Below are 17016 nucleotides of genomic sequence, written 5' to 3' on the forward strand. Positions count from 1 at the left end.
CTCTAGAAGTGTTCAAATAAGAAAAGTGACCAGTAACTAGAGGGTAATATGAGAAATTATGAGATCTGTGTATTAGCACTTCAGTTCTAGCTCTGTCACCTGTTAGATGAACAGTAAAACAGGGGATGAACTGTGGCGGGTTTTGTGCCACTAGCTTAATATAAACTATTACATTTAATCTTTACAACAGCTTGTAAACCATTAATTCCTCCATTTTACAGATGAGGAGACTGATCTCAGTAAACTTATGTTCATACAGTTAGTAGTGGTAGCCCAGATTAAAGCCAAGGATTGTCTGATGTCAACATTTGGATTCTTTCTGGGTACTATGATTCTATGAGATAGGGGTATATACAGACCTCAGAATTCAACCACATTTCACTAACCCTCCACTACTGCCCCATCTTGGTCAAAATCACATAATTTCTCACTTGAATTACTGTAAAATAGCGTACAGTAATACTGTAATTACTGGATTATTCAGTATAGTAGGTTTTGTCATATATCATTGCTGTCTGCAATCTAGGCTCAACAACCAGTAGTAGGGGCCTGTTGAATGTGAGTCTCATCCTGTCACTCCTCTGCTCAGAATTCTTCAGCGCCTTCCTATGTGACCCAAAGTGCAAGCCAAAGTCTTTACTATGACCCCAAGAACCTGCATAACCCAGTCCCTGGGCCACCCCTGTGGCCAGTCTGACCTCATCTCCTCCCTGCCTCACCCTTGAACTCTTCCCCAGCCATGCTTGTCTCCGAGTTTCTTGAACAAACCGGGTATACTCCCATTTCAAAGTCTGAGATTCTCCACCGCTTTCCTATACAAAATTTCAACCCTTCAACGGTTGATATCCCACTTTCTTGCTTTATTTTTTTCTCCTTAGCTTTTATCATCATGTAGCATGCTGTACTTTTAACATTTCTTTTGTTGATTGTTGCTCTATAGAGGTCCAAGGAAGAGGAGGAGCTAGCTGAGATCAGGGTGGGAACAGTGGAGATGGTGAGAAATGACTGTTTTCAAGATAAATTTTGTATATGTGCTGCCCGAAGCGAGCTCTCAAGATAAAATTTGGAGGGCATGCTTACAGGACTTTCTGTGAGGCTGAATGTGGGATTGACAAAAAGAGAGATCCCAGTAACTAAATAGATGATGGTGCTATTTTCTGGGCTACAAATATTTATTAGCATGGGTTTTAGGGGAAAAAATAGTTTACTTTCAACTATAGTAATTTAAGAGGCATATTAAATCTCTAAACAGAATTATATCCACAGGTCTAAAACTCAAGGAAGAGGTGTGGACTGGAAAATGTAATTTGGACATCATCAACATATGGATGATATTTGAAGACAAAGGGAAACTTTTTTCCTAGAGAAAAAGTATAGCCAGAAAAGAGAGTCACAAAATATCCATGGGGCAATTAGTGCTTAGAACTTTGGTTTAGAAGTCTATTTAGAATTGGGTGATGCAGAAAAAAAGAAATTTCTTTTAGGAGTCAAGTCTAAGAGATTGAGAACAAGATGAGCTCCAAGGCACAAGCTTCCCAGGGCATTTGACTACATAGGTAAGCTAGTGGAATGAAAGGTGGGAAGTTGAATGGTTTTCCTCTGATTGCATCTATATTTCTCTATGAAATATATGACAAGGTCTTCAGCTGAGAGTTGAGTGGGAGGGGATGTTGGAGATTTGAGGATTGAGGACAAAGTGCATAATAGTCATCTTGGGAGTAGGTTAATGAATTTACTAGGGAAGTTTAGTTGTCAGTGTTAAGTGCTCAGGGAAGATTTTTGGTCATAAATTTGAAATGGCTCCTGATAGCATGGTTCTATGATTTTCTCCAGAACATTCAGCTGCTTGTGTACAGGAATATAGTAAACAGTTGAGTTTAAGAAGACTTTGGTTTTCATCAGGAGATTGCAGTGGAGAGAGATGAGGCAATGTAATTAAGAATATTTGAAAGTGAAAATGATCAGTGTCTGACATGGGTTGTGAAAGCTGTGAGGACTTGAGGAAGCGTACAATGAACATGTGGCTGGGATGATAAATTGGAGTGTACTGGAAGAGCTGGGCTGTAAAGACAGGAATAGAGATCAAAGAGTGCGTTGTTTGAGTTCTCATGGGTGTTTATATCCTACTGTATGGCCAGCTGAATGAAATGTATATCCTACTGAATGAAACTTATATCCATGACACAATATATTGCAGAAAATGACAAGAAACAAATAGACAATTAAAATATATTCACATGTAAGATTATAATAAATGTTATCAACAAAAATAAAGCAAGGAAGGGGAATAAGGAGAACTAAGGTGGGTCATTGTAATGAGAAATAGGGTGGTTATGGAGGGTTTTGCTATGAAGGTGATATTTGAACAAAGGATGGAAAGAAGAGAAGGAACTGACATGCAGATATATTGATCCAGGTGGTCTGATAACAGATGCAAGGGCTCTGGAAGGGAGCCTGCCTGGTAATCGAAAGGAGGAGCAAGGAGACCAGTGGCTGGGCTGAAGTCACCAAGGTGGGGAGTAGTAGGTGAGGAGTTCAGCAACATATGCTTGTGGGGGAGAAGGAGGCCAGGTCACATGGAGCCTTGTTTCAAATTGAGCAGGGCTTTGTAGTTTGTGGCAAATACTTGACTTTTATCTTGTGTAAGGTAGAAAGTTATTAGAAGGTTTGGAACAGAGATGAGATGCTTTAAAGGATCACTATGCCACTGGGTTGAGAGGAGCTGAAGGTGGACAAGAATAGAGAGGGTTAGGATAGAAGGAGAATGGTCAGCTAGAAAGCTGCTGCAATAGTCTGGATGAAAGATGATAGTGACTTGGAACTGGGCGGTAGCACTGGTGAAGAGTGATCACAATTCATATACATTATAAAAGTAGGACAAAAAAGGTTTGCTAGTTGGGTTGAATGTGAGACAGAAAGAGGAGTCAAGAATTTTGGCTAAGGCAACTGGAAGGTTGGAATGGATATTCTCACAGATGGTGAAAACTGAGGGAGAATTAGATTTGCTTGAATATCAGATTTTGGCTTTGATCATGTTATGGTTGAAGCTTAGATTTGTGAACAGGGGAGTGGAATAAGCAGCTGGTATGTAGTTATTCCTATTTTATCCTGAAGATAAAAATTTAGAAGTCATCCCAAATCACAAGACTGTTTGAGATCTCTAAGGGAATGTGTATGAATAGAGGATGGAAGAGGTTGAATAGTTAGAGATTTCCAATGTTGAGAAATTAAGATGAGAAAGAACCCACAAAGTTTACTGTGATGAAGTGTCCAGAATATAGGAGGAAAATAAGAAGAGTTTGGTTCCTGAGAGCCCAGTGTTTTAATTAGTGGCAACGACAAGGTCTAGGGTCTGATGATGTGAGCATGTGATGTAGGTGAGGTGGAAGCAAAGCTCATTGGAGCTAATGAGGATGAGAAGCTGAGCGTTGGGATGTTGGGTGACCCCATGGTTGAGAATAGAGAGGGGTTCAATGAGCCTTATGTTGACAACACCGTGACTCCACTGGTCTGGAGGCAGGGATGTCACTGAATGAGAGTCTGAAGAGGTAGTAAAGACTGATGATTTGCTTCAAAAAATTTGGGCTTTTTGGGCCTCCCTGGTGGCACAAGAGGTTAAGTCTCATCACTATGAAGCTAGCAGCAGCCACTGTAGCAAGAGTTCGATCTCCGGCCAGGGAGCTAACCCACATGGCACAGCAGACCTCTTCCCCATGAATTATGGGATTTATCAGGGACAAATGTTCATCTTTTTATCTTCAGTGCCTAGGATCCTGCTTGGCAAGCATAGGCATTCAGTTAACACTTCTTAGATACAATGGAGTACTGCTACCCAAGATTTGCTATAAATATTTCCTACAGTCACTTTCTAAATAAGTTTCCAAACAAATTAGGGAGGGAGCTCATGGCAAATGAAATGTATATTTCACCAGTTCCATTCATGACAAAAATAATCTTGTCAAGGAATTCATATTTCATCATCTGACACCTGAGCTAAAATGCAAACTCCTTTCTACACTTAGTAATATGAATTAAATATAACAATATTTTGTTGCACTGACATCTGTTGTTAGGAACATAAACACATGGGATGTGGTTCATATGCTGTAAGGTGAGCAGTGGTTAAATGGTAAGGCCCTTGGCTGCCCTAGTGAAATGGTGGGCGGGGGTCTGGGTAGAGTTGATCGTTATATGATGTTATTCTAAGTAACAGTTCTATTTGGAGTCATAGTGCATCTATGAAACTATAGCTTCTTCAAACTATGCCATTCCAACTCCGATCTAATTTTGGGAGTTTTTCTTTTCTTTGAAGCAGAATGTAAAATACACACATTCAGAGAGAGTGGAGAAAGACAGAGAGAGAGAGGCTTTAAAATCATAAGAATGAAAAAAGAAGTCTTTCCTAGGACAGCAACTGGCAGATAGCATGCTATGGTCTGAATGTTTGCATCTCCTCGAAATAAATAGGTTGAAACCCAATCTCCAGTGCAATGGTATTAGGAAGGGGTTCTTTGGGAAGTGATTCCCTCATGAATGGAACTAGTGGCCTATCAAAGAGACTCCAGAGAGTTCCCCCATCCTTTCTGCCATGTGAGGACACAGGGCAAGACAGCCCTCTGTGAACCAGGAAGTGGGCTCTCATCTTAGGCCTTGCAAGCTTCAGAACTGTGAGAAATAAATGTTTGTTGATTAAGATATCTAGTCTATGGTGTTCTGTTAAAGCAGCCCAAACAGATTAGGAACATTAGAGCACATCTTATGCTTTACATTCAGTGGGTAAGTAGGTTGTCCTTTCCCTGAACTCGAAGCTGTTGCAGTCAGAGACTGAGAATTTCCTTCAAATGCTAATAAGGACCATGTCTGCACATTACTTTCAAGTCATACACAAAGAGGGAGCAAATGTGATCACCATCTTTTAAACTATAGCTTCTTCAAACTCTTTTAATAGGTTAAACATTTCATACTAAAAGTTGATATCAGCACTACACTTGGTGTTGATATAGACTGGTGTCAGGATGAGGTAGACCTCGTGTGTCCTATCAAGATCAGACTGCCCCGGTGATCAAGGCATTTGTGACAACCCTCATAGAACATTATCCGGCAACGTTTATTTTTGCTATATTTATTTATTTATTTATTCATTCATTCATTCATTACTCATTCACCCAACAAGAATTTTTTGGTGCACAACTCTGCCCTGACTAGGGAGGAAAAGAGAGGTTGTTCCTTTATTCTATGTACTTATTTAACTACTACTTAACAAAAATACTCTTTAGAGTAAACAAATCTTTTGAAATGTGACTTATTTTTAAGAATATCTGCCTTTTAAAAAGCAGTTGCATAAATGTCCTTACTAAGTCTATATATTATGGAAGAGAAAATAACTTGAGTTTCTCTAAGAGAGCATTTGTAAATGTACTTTCTCTCTCTGTGATTTTTCTGCCTCCTAGTAATTGGGATTTTGTCCCAAGAAGACAGGAAGGCTGAACATTTTAGTTCAATAGGTGTCAGAAGCCGGAAAATAAGAAAATCTTCAGTTCAGTCTTGTTTAAATGAGAAGGTACACAGAGGTTAGGCTTGGTAATTATTTTAACTAGACTAATGGTATTACATGAGAGTACAAACCTATTCAGACTTTTTATCAAACACACACACACACACACACACACACACACACACCCCAGCCAAATGCATTCTCTGCCAAGTGTTTATAGTCACGTCTATGTATCCAGGACTGGCTTTTCTGGGCTAGGTCATCTTCAGATTCTTGTGGCTGAACATGAACAGCCTAGAAAACTTTACCCCTGCCTGTTGTTAGCCTGCTGTAATGTCTCCACTACAGGACAAACAAAGCTATTTCCAACCACATCTTAAAAAAAATTAATGATGTATCATCATTATACATTTTTGTTTGTTTTTCCACAATGTAGTTCCACTAAAGCTCTTGTAGTCCTCCATCCCAATGACATCTTTAATTTGCCAGATTTCATATCCCAAAGAACCTCACCTTCCACACTGTCATTTGTACACTATTCCTGTGGTGGGCCAGGCACAGATTTCCCCCTGACCATGAACTGCAGAGATTTTGATAAAAGAATAAGGGAAACGATGATTGCTATGTTCAGTTTATATATTTTGTTTGCAAAATAATGGATTTTAGGTTAAATTGAGGCAGGTGTGCAAATATTCTGGTGAAGTCCATGCCACCTCACTCCCTAACAGCCAGCCGTGAAAAGAGTTGATGATAGTTGTCACCAGCATCCATAATTGTAAGAAGGGTCTGGAATACCAATCAAAGGAAAGACAAGCATTTTGATAGCATTAATCAGAGCTGGCTTCCTCCTGAAAATCATGCCAAGCCTCTTGGATCACTGCCTGTTCCCATTGTTTCCTGCCTGGTGGTTTGGATGCAGGTCCTCTCTCCCTTCCCTCGTGTGGCCATAATGAATTTGAAGAATTGACTCAGAGCAGAGTTATTCTAGTTTGGATGCGAAGGTAAACACAAATGGGGAAAGTTCAAATTATTAAGAAGAACAAACAGCCCTTGTTACTAAACATTAGCTGGCAGATGCAGTAGACATGTACAATGGGCAGATATCACGGATGATTTCCCAGACAGGCCAAAAAGAAAGATGGTCACAGGCTGCAAGGCTGATATGTATCTCCAGGAAGATGTTTTGGGTTTCTCCATTTTCAAGACAATATATCTAGTCTTAAAATTTTGAATAATACTTTGCCATCATTAAATGAGATTTCTTCTATGATCAAGCTGAACTTAACAGTTATATGCAACTTTAGAGATGCTGTGGAAATTGATGCGGTCTTTTGGCTTCCCCTTAGTGTTAGATATACCTCTTTCATATAAGTAATCTATACAGATCAGTTTATTTACTTTAGGTCATACTTGGATCAATGACAAATGTCAGCCAATAGATGGCTAGGAAATTTAAGCACATCAAGACTGGAATTTCCAAAAATAATCAGTGGTTTTATATATGACCTGAATTCAGGTAATAACATAATTTTAAGAGAAGGACATAGAAAAATGGAGATAACTCTTCAAAGCATCACATGTCAATGAAAGAAGATGGATTAGATTACAAAAATCTGTCCTTTCAGTGGAGAACTTCATTCCAGCTCCCTCTGTGAAAGCGTCACTTCTCTTAGATCCATTCAAAGGAGGTGGTAAAAAGAGGCTATAAACCCAAGAAACAATAGCTGAGCCTTTACTCTCCCAATTCCATCAAGTACATTACATATAAAAAGTTCTACTGTCATATAACTTCCCATGGGATTAAAGTCATTGAAACAGAAGAAGACTCCATATGCCATAAGCACATATATATGCACATTAATAGATCTAGGCAAAGCCAAAACAAATGAAAAATGAGAGTTTCAACCAACTGGTTGATTGGTCTAAATGCTGTCAAACAATCATTTTGATTAATATTTTTTTCACTGATTGATATTTTTTAGTGACTAGTAACTGAATTGTAACATTGTGTTGACATCCCATATATGAGATTGCTACAGATTCTTGGAGAATTAATTGGTCAGCTTCTTCCATAATGGATAACAATCTATGTCAGAAATATCATACGTACAAATTATTATCCTTTATAGCATAAGCTGACTAATAATTTTCCAGAGAACTCTTAAGTCCTAGAAACTATTATTAACTAGTAGTACATGAAAATGTGCTTGAATTTTAAGTGTTTGAGATTCTTATGGTTTTTTTTTCTTTTCATAACAAGGGACCCATTTTCTCTAAGTGCTAATAGATAATTGCTTTAAGACGGAGCATAAGCTGGACCCTTGTTCATGACTTTGCTTGTTGTTTTTCACTGCGCTAACATGAACCAGGCTACAGGGATATCACACACACACACACACTCACACACACATTTACACACTTTGGAAAAGATAATTACATATCCATAAAAAATGCTGCCCCTAAATTATACTTACCTTAATTTGAAAAACATAAGGAGAAATATAGAGGGAAATGAAAGAAAATGTAGAAATGGATAATTGGTTTTATAATCCATAATGATCAAAACATATAATCTTGTCCTTCCAAGAAACTGTAGGTTAAAAAAATTAGCATGGCTCACATATTAACATTAATGTTTTCCCTGAGTGGCCCCCTGCTCTGGGGCCACTCTAGGCTCCATCCGGACGGTTTCTTCTGTCACCCTATTTGGGTGATCAGTGCCTCCATGTCTTTGTTTCTCTGACGAGGTTCTATTTTCTGAATGGCAAGTTTAGACTTTAAATCTTCCACCTGAATTATTACAAGAGAGATTTGGTAATTAAGTTCTAACAAGATTTAAATGATATTAAAAACAGTCAGTTAAAAGGAAACACAGCCTTGGGCTTTGTTGTAAATTTGTATAATTATTTTTAGTCCTCTAGAGGATGCATAATTATGTTTCTGTATTTATAAAAATACTGCCTCTGAGGCACCAAAATGAATTTTACAGTATGCTGATTTGCATATTAATGCTACTCTTTGTATGTCAAAATTTCTTTGGCTGAAAAAAAGATTTTCTAGGAAATTTTCAAAGTAACCACAAGGAGTGTAAAGTCTTTTGATCTGTAAATCTGGCAAAGCCACTGCTCAGGGAGAAAGTTTGATAGTCCAAAAAAAAAAATAAAGAAACTTAATAAAGCAGATTTATAACACTAAACATCAAGTTTAACTTGATTTTGGAAAGGGGTGGAGTGGTAGCCAGGAATAACACACGATAGCATTTACTACTTGTTCTGTGGAAAGTCAGATTAGTCTCTTGTATGAGATAGTTAATATTCTTTTTCCCACAAAAAATGGGGAAACTGAGGCACAGAGAGACTTAATGGCTCAAGTATGCACAACTGGCATTTAACCTAGACAGCTGGATGCCAAGTTCTTCAATCACACTGCACTGTCTCCTGGAGAGAAGTGTAAGGAGAGCTGAGGGCTCTTTTGTGTTCTGATATTGAAACCATTCGCCTGTGAACATATGTAAGACTGTCTTTGCCTCCTCTGTGCTCCGTCCACTTGCAGTGTTGGAAGGACCTCACAATTCAGGATGTGTGCCCTCTTTTCCCTGTTTGAATTTTCTCATCTGTTTTGCAAGTGAGTATTCACTCTGTGCCAGATTTTAATCTCCTCCAGAATAGGAATTGTGTTGGTTCCTTCCACTGAGGATTCAGAGTTAGTGTGGCTACTCATTAAAATTAGTCAGGGAGTGAGTCTGTCCCAGTCTGTTCAGCAGCTATAATAAAGTACCATAGACTGGAAGGCTTTATCAACATAGATTTACTTCTCACAGTTATGGAGGCTGACAAGTCCAAGGTTAAGGCTCTGGCAAATTCCCTGTCTGGGGACACTCAGCTTCTGATTCATCTCCCCATATGCTCTCACATATGGAAGGGGTGGAAGGGATAAGGGAACCATCTGGGGTCTCTATTATAAGGGCACTAATTCCATCCCTGAGGTTTCCATCCTCACGACCTTAATCACCTCCCACAGGCCACACTTTCTAATACCACACGCTAGGGGTTAGATTCCAACATATGAATTTTGGGAGAACACAGCATTGTGTCCATAGCAAAATCTCAAGAAACATCTGAGGTTTTTCTTCTATGATAGATTAATTTTTTGTGGTAAAACATACATTTTATATAATTTATCATTTTAACCACATTAAGTGTCTAGTTGAGTGGCATTAAGTACCTTTGCGTTGCTGTACAACCATCAGCACTGTTCATCCACAGAACTTTTCCATCTTCACAAACTAAAACTCCACGTGTACTAGATAACAACTGCCTTTTCCTCCCCCTCAGCCCCTATAGCTACTGCTCTGCTTTCTCTCTCTGACTATGACTATTCTTGTCTTGGTCCCACACAAAAGTGGAGTGGTTAGCTTTAAATTGAAGGTTATTTTTACTTAAGATCAAATTTGGAGTATTTTAATACAGAAGACACATGCGCCTCTTCTTGCACATTGTGCTCAGACCATGAACAGAAAGTGGTTGGAGCTAGAAAATGTCAGAGGGGTCTGAGGGGTGAAGGTGGAGTGTGGCCTACTTCGTGGGCATGGATACCAATGTGTGGTCTGGATTGAAGGGGAGGCCACACAGCTTGTGGGAGCCCTGGGTGAGCTCGGTGACTCTTCTGAAGGTCCCTTGTGGGAGAGATGCCTGTTGGGTCCAGGTTCTAAGACTGCAGTATTCTCTAGAATTGATGTACTAGGAGAGAGACATGTTTTAGCTATGGGTAAAGAGAAGGAAGGTGTATATGTCACACTGATGTTGGGTCACGGTTTATACATATGGTGAAATTTTAACTAAATATCAAAGAAATTATTTGAAGAGAAAAAAACCAAAAGGAACTGGAACAAGCAAGGTGTGTGCTCAGCTGTTGAGTGTCAGAGAACCAATTGACCTGGACTTTGGAAAGAGGTGGTTGTAGCACAGGGCTAGGCCACAACCCTGTGTCTGTGGAAGGCATTTCCCCTTAAGGGAATGTTTCCTCATCTGGTAAGAGGCTAAACAGGTAAAGAGAGGGTAGATCTCAGGTTACAAGTGGGGAGGGGGAGGGAGGAGATAGATCTCTTCCTCTTTAGAAGGCCAGGGGTCAACTTGCTCCAAACCTAAAGGCAGGAAGAGGTCTGGAGTTTTCTAGCCTTAGGAATAGATTGGGAATCTAGTTGGGGACAAAGTGATAAGGGGGGCTGTAAGAGACCCCAGGTTACATCTCAGGTACATTTTCATGTTCCCTGGTTGGAAACTTCCCTTTTGATAAGAGTTTTCATAAATTTAGCCCAGACTAAAACTATGGCCCAGTCTCTGCAGTGCCCCAACCTGTTAGGGAAGAGTTGCCCAGAAATTGGAGTGGAAGTGTCAAAGGAGAGAACCATTCTTCTCCCCCTGTGATCAGAGTGGAAGTAGTTCTCACAACCATTAGCCATGGGCAGCAGGGTGGTGGGCAACTGAGATATTAGAGGAGAGGCCACATAGGAAGGCTGAGGTGGGGGACTCCCATGGGCCTGTTCCATACTCAGGAGAGACTGTAGCCTGGGAGCCTGCCAGGAATAGCTGGAAAGCACTTCCTGAGAGGCTGACTTACAGCTCTGTAGCTGACAGAGCCTTCACATTTATAATTTGGGTGATACATCATATGCCCTGTCATTTAATGCTCCTGGCAAAACTACCAGTCGATTTATAGTTATTTTACAAGGTAAGCATAACACGATTTAAAGAGACCACAGAACTTGCCCCAAATTACAGCTTGCAAATTATATCTAGCCCACTGACTTTTAAGATGAGGTGAGAACTAGAAAACTGGCCTCTGAGAAATCCTAGTACATTGCTATAGAACTAGGCAGCTTTAAACGGAAACAAGAGTTCACAGCTGTTATTTGGCCCACCCCACTCCTGCCAAGGTTGAGGAATTGAGGCTGGCCAAAATCTCTCAGGGCTTGGCCCTAACGCTACAGGCGGAATTCGATTCCTTGTCTAATTCATGTTCTTTTACTATGTGAGGAAAGAAGAACATTCAGTATTGGTTTCATATAAATTTTAAGAAGCAAAGCTGATCTTTGACGTCTTCCGTTTCCAGCAGCACCCTATCCACATGAGGCACCTGCCCATGCAAGCTCCTGCTTTCAGCTGCTCCTCATTTAATATCTAGAGGATGACTAGTTAATAAGAAAAGTGCTAGCTTATAATATTTTCAGCCCCTTCAGATTCTGTTTATAGGAACTTTGGCCTTTTAATTGGAGACTATTAACATTTTCTGATGCAAGAAAAACTATATATTTTATAATAATATATATATTTAAAATTATTTACTCTTTATTGTGGTAACATTGGTTTACAACACTATATATGATTTAGGTTCACACCTCCAGATGCATGTTACCACAACACCCCCACCATCAAAGCACTTGTATAACTTTACCCGTGGCTATTGGGGCGCCAACACCCTTTGTTTTCTGCCCACCTTGCCTCCCCCTCTAGCAGCCTTCATTCTGCAGTCATATTTGTAGGGATGAGAGAATTACAAGCAGCAGAGCGGTCTATTTTGGGGCAAGATTCCTTAACAAAGTTACTTAACCTCTCTGCATCTCAGCAATCTACTCTTAAAAAAATAGTATTAATAACATTTACTTCAGAGTAGAGAGAATGTATTAGGCTAAGTGCCTAAAATAGCTGATGCGTATATGTTTCATTCCTTTCTCTTCTCTCCTAAAGCCCAAGTGAAGGCATTTTATGAAGGACAAACTATTTTTTCTTAACCTAGTTCCGGTTGTATCTTTCTCTATGTAGCATTTTATTTCTTATTTGCATTACAAGAAATAGAAATCAAGGCTTAGACAGAGTGATTGGTTTGGGCTTATCTATGCTGTCATCAAATATCGGTTCCTGAATATCTACACCAGGGTGACCAGCTGCTGCAGTGTTCTCCAGGACACAAGACTGCAATAGTAAAAAAAAAAAATTCTCATGCAAACTGGAATGAATTGGTCACTATAATGACTCTTTGGATATAGTAGATACAGCTTTCGTTGCTTTTCTAAAGGTAAGTTAGTACTTTTGCACTTTAATGCTTCTTTTTTAGTGGGGAGGTATTCTGTGCCTGTATAAGTAAAGGAGACCTTATTTCAATTGTCAGGGACAGAGAGAATGAAACCACAAATAAAATTGCTGACTATATATTCCAGCTCCATTGACGTGACAAAACTTCTATCTTGGGTATTCCACTTAGTGAAAATCATCATCATCATCTTTTGGTCACATAGAAAATGCTGGATTTTTTTTAATGAATTATTTTATTTTATATAATTCTTACATCATTTTTCATTTTTGCATAATGTATGCATTTTCATTTTGGTAATATTCCCCATATAATTCCCACCCGCTTTTTCTAGCCCTAATCCCTCTTCTCCTCCCTCTGGCCCCTCACTGTAGTGTGTCTCTGGTCTATAGTTGCTTGTTGATTTTGATTTTTACATTATTGCAATTAGACTTTTTCCTGGTCCCTTATTTAGGTTTTCTAAATTCCTGCTATGAGTGAGACCATCCAGTAGAGAATGATGGATTTCTGAATCTAACTTTTCTGTGCCATTTGGTTAACATTTATCTGCATGTAAATTAATTTTTTTTCCTAAAAAGAATTCTAATCATTAGGGAAATGAAAACCAAAAAACTACAGTAAGATACCACCTCACACCCATTAAGATGGCTACAAAAAAAAAAAAAAGCAAAAAATAACAAGTGTTAGTGAGGATGTAGAAAAATTGGAACTATCATGCACTATTGCTTGGAATTAAAATGGTACAGCTGCTGTGGAAAACAGAGAGGTGTGTCCCCCAAAAATTAGAAATAGAGCTATCATATAATTCAGCAATTCTAGTCCTAAGCATACACCTAAAAAAATTGAAAGCAGGATCTGGAAGAGATATTTGTATAACCATATTCATAGAGGTATTATTCACAATAGCTAAAATGTGGAAACATCCCAAATGTTCAATGACAGTTGAAAGGGTAAGCAAAATGAGATATATATTGTGATATATATGTAATATATATATATATATAATGCAGTATTACTCAAGTCTTAGGAAGGATATGTGATCATATGCTACAACATGGATGAAGCTTGAAGAGGTTGTGCTAAGTGAAGTAAGTCAGTCACCAAAGCCAAATTACTGTAAGATTTTCTCTAGTTGAGGTCTAGGTAGTCAAATATCATAGAAACAGCAAGTATAATGATGGTTTCTAGTGGCTGGGGAGAAGGGCCGTACAGAGTTTAACTAAAAGATGAAAAGAGTTCTGGACATGAATGGTAGGCATTTGCACAACCTTTGGAACTGAATGGTACACTGAATTGTACACTAAAAATGTTGAAGAGGGTACATTTTATGCCTATATGTTTGCCACAAGTAAAAAGGGAAGAAAAGCGGATCGGACTAATGCATTTCCACAAGTATTCTCTTGCCTGTGCTTCCTCCTCCAATTCTAGGTGGGGCAGTCTCTTTTGTGGAAAGCCCTGACAAGTGTGAATAATCACGCATATCACAGATGGGGAGATTTAGGTTCAGAAGGGTCCATTTTGTGCCATGAAAGTCATGGCCAGGAAAATAAATACACTGGACTGGTGGCTCCTTAAAAGATGCTGGAGGAATGATGAATTGCTTATAAATATTTGGTCTTTTTATGATCGAGATAGAAAATTCTCTGAGACACAATGGTTTAGAGTGTTTATAAGTCATTTTGAAATCTTTCCATTTTCTGGGTCAATTCCCTCTTCAGACAGGCCAGTCCTGGTAAGGCTGGAAAAATGGGAGCATGTGGGTGAGAGACAGGTCTGCGTGCCTAAGTATTTAATGTCAGTGATCCAGATAACTTCGTTTGTGCTCTTGTGCATTAAGGCAATGCAGATACTAATGCAAGTGTTCACTTGAGGTACAAAGAGCAAATTGAAATGGATGATTTCAGTAAATTCTCAGCAATCAATATTTTTTTTTAAGATTTTTATTTTATTTATTTTACAAGCACTGGGTACAGTCAGAAGCACGGGAGGGTGAGAGAATACACCAGAGTCAGAGCGGAGAGCAGAGCAGAGCAGGCAGACTGACGAAGTACACTGCTGAGTAGAGCAGCGGGCGGCAGGAGAGGTCTGTGCGTTGTGTGCGACCCTCGCCTGGTGGCCAGGGATCGAACTGGCATTGCAGAGGCTGTGGGCAGCTTCGCAACCCAGCACTCAACCGCTGCTCCCCCCGGGGAGGCCCAGCAATCAATATTTTTACAGCTCCTCTCTACACATATACAACCGAGGGCCCTGCTGTTGGACCAGTGGCCTCTATCATTGCTGATTCGAAAGAATTGTATAAATACAACAACAAAGATTAAGATACCTAAGATTTATCTTAGGTAGGGCCTTGATTTTTTTCAGAAATAACATTACTAAGAAATTGATGTTCTGAGTTTGGTCAATCATAACAATATATGTGAATGCACTGCCCTCCCTATAAAAGCCACTGAACTGGGTCTGGGAAACCAGTTTCTTTCAAACCACTCAGGGTTAGAAAAGTCTTTCTCAATATCAAGTAGGTCTCTGTCAAGTTAGCAGGATGCTCCAAGTGCCCCAGGACTATCTCTATTCTGGACAGTGCCATCTTGGAGTAATAGATCACTGGTGTCCGAGGCTTGGGTGATGCATTGCTCTGATGTGTCAGAACAACAGCTGGCTCAGTTTCTCTATCCTGGGAGCCCAGCAACAGCTGACTGCTATGATGGATTGCATGCGTGGTGCAGACTATCACTGTAATACATCAAGACACAGCACTGATTTGAAGGTGAATTAGTCAAAAGATGGAGCTCCTGTAAGCTCCAATCCCAAGAAAAGGAATCTTGTTTAATTATAGAATGAAAGACAAAGTAGCTGGCATGAAGTTTAGTGATTGTGAAATGCAGGGCTATTTCTAAGAGATAATTCCCATTAAGTGAGCAGCAATACCAAGAGGAGTTTAGATCATTGCTCTGGGTTCTTGAGGTGTGATTCACATCACATCAGCACCCCAACCCCGCCAGAGCAGCTGGACCACAGTTGGAACATACTTTTTCCATGTGTCTTTGCAAAGACTTTCTAAATCCAGCCTTACTGCAAACAACCAGACTTCTGCTGCCCTAAGTTCAAGTATTCATTCTATCTCTTTTTCTCCCTTTGCCTTCCTTTGCTCTAAATCCTCACAGAACAGAATGAAGCTATAAAATGATGAAGTCTCGATCACTCTACCTTTGACAATCATCCACTCCAGTATTCATCTGATGGGTACTGATTCAGCATGTAATTTAATAAGATGTTTCAGTTGTAAATAGCAACAACAACAATAATAAATTGCAGTGATTAAAAGTGAAGACATTTATTAGGTGACAAGAACAGGCATTTCTGGGGGAGCAACGCAGTGGCTCAATGAGAGGGTCAGAGAGGCAGGTTCTTTCTGTCTTTATGTTGTGCCCTCTGCCCTTGTCTTTAGGCCTCACCCTCATTGTGACTGCAGTTCTAGCCATCACAGAACAACATTATCAGAGGAAGAGACAAAAGGAGAGGTATTCTCTCACAGTCTTAAGAGTGAGGAAAGCATTTTCTGTCCAAACATCTCTGGTTAGAATTGTGTGCTTTTATCATGTCTAAACCATCATCAGGGGGCCTCCTTGAATAGGGGTTAAAGTCTCAGTGCTATAAAGCTATCACCAGCCACTGCAGCATGAGTTCAATCCCTGGTCTGGATGCTGACCCACATGGTGCAGCAGACCTCTCCTGTCTTGCCCACTGCTCCTCTGTTCTGCCCCCCACTCTGTCTCTGGTGAATCCTCTCACCCCCTGCACCTCTGGCCTACACCCCATTCTTGTATGCATAAATAAATAAAATAAATCTTAAAAAAAATAAACCATCAACAGCAAGGAGAATGAGACCACCATTCTCACCATCCCCTGAAGGACATAGCTGCTTGGTGGAGGATGACTCAAATTGATCTTTGGAAGCAAGGAAGAAGCAAGAAGAAGAAGAAAATCTCCAGGAATTCTCAGTGGTCCTTGAGGAAGTGATGTCATAGGTAACTAGCAGTATCCCGTCAACTGAAGGTCCACTCAGCCATATGTCACTGTGAAGAGCCAATGCATTCCTGCGGCCCCTTGTTTCTTGGGCTCTTTGGATCCTTCCTGCACCCTCCTGTGAATGGTAATACTAACACTGGGAATAAGTCACTTTGTCTTAGTTTTCTCATTTGTAATGTAGGAATAATAATGAAAGATTCTCAAGCTGTAAAATATTAAGGAGTTGAAAAATTAGGATTTGAATTCTTATTTTTCCAATGGTAATAAAGAGGTGAGCAGGAGGGACAGTAAAGAAAGAGGGTTATTGTTGGAAAGCTAGGAAACAGCAAAATTGATCTCTTATGGAGAATTCCCAAGCATTGTGGTATTTAACAAGTGTAGAGAGAAGCCAATTTCCCAAGCACCTC

General features: G+C 39.7%; 1 long non-coding RNA gene across 3 annotated transcripts in view; it reads left to right on the plus strand.

Annotated features, from left to right (window-relative positions):
* LOC129146639 (uncharacterized) overlaps positions 1–17016 on the plus strand; it is a 114065-nt gene that overhangs the window by 36136 nt on the left and 60913 nt on the right. Inside the window, exons 3-4 of one of the 3 annotated variants that reach the window (XR_008553584.1) lie at positions 12429–12568; positions 15745–15829. The exons of 1 other annotated variant lie outside the window; for it this stretch is intronic. This is a non-coding gene — a long non-coding RNA (uncharacterized LOC129146639). Of the gene's footprint in view, positions 1–12428; positions 12569–15744; positions 15830–17016 lie in introns of those variants that run through there. One more of the 3 variants, XR_008553585.1, reaches the window with a different exon arrangement.

Source organism: Talpa occidentalis, unplaced genomic scaffold, assembly GCF_014898055.3.
Source record: "Talpa occidentalis isolate TD23 unplaced genomic scaffold, MPIMG_talOcc4v2.1 talOcc4.3, whole genome shotgun sequence".
In the NCBI taxonomy this organism is placed as follows: Eukaryota; Metazoa; Chordata; class Mammalia; order Eulipotyphla; family Talpidae; genus Talpa; species Talpa occidentalis.